Here is a 3,496-nt window from a genome sequence, read left to right on the forward strand (position 1 = left end):
ATATATATATATATATATATATATATATACACAATTCTTGTCGATGTAAGCATTTAATTTTGTTGTTGTTCTTGGTGGTGGTGGTTGCAGTGGTGTTTTTTCCTAATTGTTCTTTTTTTGTAAGTATTTGTTTCTTTATTCATTATAGATATTTTCTTTTTTAAAAGGAAAAAGACAAATCGTAAACGTAACCAATTATTTTGATCGATTAATGAAGCAACGTGGGCAATAAAATTCGAACAGATCAATCTGATTGTTATCACCGATCTGTACAAAAAATCTTAGATATTGGAATCAATCAATCAATAGAAAACAGTTCAATAAAAACAGATAATACATTGATTTCTGCACATACACATATATATATATATATATTTGTATATATGTATATATCTATGTGTGTGTGTGTGTATATACATAAATATATATATAAATACTTACACACACACCCATCCATATGTATTTATCCTTTGATAAACTGTTGCAGCTTATTTGTTGATGATGTTGCACTTGTTTCATCATAGATTTATCACAATCTCTTTCTCTCTCATTTCCCTCTCCCTCTCTCTCTCTCTCTCTCTCTCTCTCTCTCTCTCTCTCTCATTATCTCACTATATCTATTTCACTTCCTATTTTTCTCTTTCTAGGTTTCTTTACTATATCTATCCTCCCTATTATTTTGTTTCCCTATTAAGTTCATGTACGTATATATATATATATATATATATATATATATATATATATATATATATATATATATATATATATATATATATATACACACATGTATACATATATGTGTATATGTATGTACATACATACATATTTAGACACACACATGTGTGTATTGATACATACGTACAGGCGTACATACATACATTCATACATCCTCCATGCACACACACATGCATACATATACTCATCTACACATCCATATATCTTGCATTACAGATACTCCTGTCAATATATTGTAGTAGAGAGCATTGGACACACAACTCCAAACACAAACTACAGCCTACTCCCTGTTCTCTATTACTCCTTGTACTCTATTGATCCCTGTTCTCTATTACTCCCTGTACTCTATTGATCCCTGTTCTCTATTACTCCCTGTACTCTATTGATCCCTGTTCTCTATTACTCCCCGTACTCTGAGACGAACTGAAGAGAATAGGTAAAGCATTGACAATCCTGGCTAGAATCCATGTTATCCTTACTGATCAACTAACAGAAGCATGAAGGCCTTCTCATCCTCCTATGCATTATTCTGGAATGATGACCATGTGAAGGGTATAAAATAGAGGGGTGTATATAATATGATCTGTTGTGTAGTCTATAACACTTCAGTGTGTTTATATTCAACTATGTAGGTCTGTGTGTGTGTGTGTGTGTAGCATACTGGTATGCAGTGTATATATGCCTGTTATATATGTTTAATGGGTATCCATGTACACACATGTTCATACATGTGTGTATAAATGATCACTTAATGCCTGATTTTTAAGTTTATATATGAGTTTATGAATATATATATGCGTTTATACAAATATATGATATATATTATACATATATATTCATATACATTAACACACAAATGCATGTACAAACACACACACATACACCAATACAGGAAGCAATCTCTCTTTCATCCCATTTATGCAAATTTTTTCAATTTCTGTGGAGATTCTGGAATGGTTTTCTAAGCCAAATAACCTGAGAGCATCCAAGGAAATTCCTCTTGTATAACTTTTTGTGTAAAAAATATTAAAAAAATAAACAGAAAAAATAATTGGAAGAAAAATGAATAATTAAGGTAAAAAATTGAAAAAAAAAAGCAATATAAATAAAAAATAAATGATTAAAACAAGTTAATTAGGCAATTTGGTGAAAAGTGTTGCAGGAATGATGGAAGAAGTGTTGACAAAATAAGAGAATTAAGTAATGGAGAATGAAGTTGGTCATTTGGTGCTGTGGTTTACCTATTATCTTTTGACTCGAGTTGGTAACTGAAAGAGGAAGAGAAAAATGGAATTGTTTTCAGACTGAAAGACGAAATGGTTAACTACAAAAAGATTGAGTTTCCATATATGAATAAAAGAGTTTTATATAGAAAGATAGAATGGTTTCATACACATGGATAAAATGGTTTTAAAAACAAAAGAAAGAATGGTTTTAAATTTTTTTTAAATGCAATGATACCAAAATATGTGGACCCTTCCCTCACTGCTCCTTCAGTTCCATGTGGTTTAGTATTCTTTACTGACCCCATCTTGAGGGTAAGAAGCAGCAATAGATCCTATTAAAATGTTTCAGAAACTATTGTAAAAGTCCTTCTACTATGTATTCTTAGATTATTTTAGCCTTTTACGCGTTTCAGTCATTAGATTCTGGCCATACTGGAGCACTGTTGTAAAAAAACACGTTACCACACTGTGAGATTGAACTCAGAACCACATGATTGCACAACAAACCCCTTAAACACACAGCCGTCACTTCGTCTCTATAAGTATGATTCAAAATCGAGTTCGTTTCAGCGTCTAAAATAATTCTGTCAAATTTTACTTCAAGGCCAGCCATGCTATGGGTGGGGTGGGATTTTAGGCCATTACACCCACCCCAGCACCTGACTGGTACTTCCTTTATCAACCCTAAAAGGATGATAGGTGAAGCATAAAATAATAAAATGGTTTTATACTGAAAGACGGAATATAATAAAGAACCAAAACACTCCTTGATAATTGTTGCTTTATTTGTTGTTGTGTCAAATGATTTGATCTCAGGCAAGGTTCTGTTTTATCTTAACCTGCTGAAATTATTGCACACAGTTGTAACCCATGTGCAATCTACACACCTCACCTCAAGCTGGAACAGATTCCAGGAGCAGAGACCCCTAAAGCCTTCACCAATGACTACTTACAAACACAAATAAAAGAAAGCACAGGATACAGTGAAAACCTGTTCACACAATTCTGGAAATATTAATCTTCATAAAATATAATTTAAGGTGCAGTATATAAAAATAACTGCAGCAATAAGGATGTCAAGTGGTCAAATATATTCATCTCTCATATCTCCTGACTTTTTATCATTTATATATATGTACATACTCACATACACAAATATACACAGGTTTACATAAATATACATTAAATTATAATATATAATGCAACTTACCAATATTGTGGTGGGTGGACTCTTCTCCAGGGTACCCGTGTTTGACCAATCAATCTGAGACTCATACTGCGGGTAAAAATCTTCCTTACATTCCACAAATGGCATGTTTCTATTATTCATCTCAGAAGAGTACCTCACTGGGGTACCAGGAATACTGCTGCTCTGACACGGTAACGGTTGATCAATTCTGTTACATATAGCTGACCGATTAACACCTTTCCTAGTGCTCTTGGCCGAGCGAGACTGACCGCTGCTACATTTCACAATACACAGTGTGATCGACACTACAATCACCACAGATACTATTACAGCTGCTACTACAAGG

General features: G+C 33.0%; 1 non-coding gene across 1 annotated transcript; it reads right to left on the reverse strand.

Moving 5' to 3' along the window:
* Positions 1-495: 495 nt before the first annotated feature.
* Positions 496-3,490, reverse strand: LOC106870875 (uncharacterized). The gene is made up of 2 exons (XR_008265516.1): positions 3,172-3,490; positions 496-2,003 (listed from the first exon to the last, which is right to left on the reverse strand). It is a non-coding gene; the product is annotated as an uncharacterized LOC106870875 (transcript).
* Positions 3,491-3,496: the final 6 nt, after the last annotated feature.

Source organism: Octopus bimaculoides, chromosome 14 (assembly GCF_001194135.2).
Source record: "Octopus bimaculoides isolate UCB-OBI-ISO-001 chromosome 14, ASM119413v2, whole genome shotgun sequence".
In the NCBI taxonomy this organism is placed as follows: domain Eukaryota; kingdom Metazoa; phylum Mollusca; class Cephalopoda; order Octopoda; family Octopodidae; genus Octopus; species Octopus bimaculoides.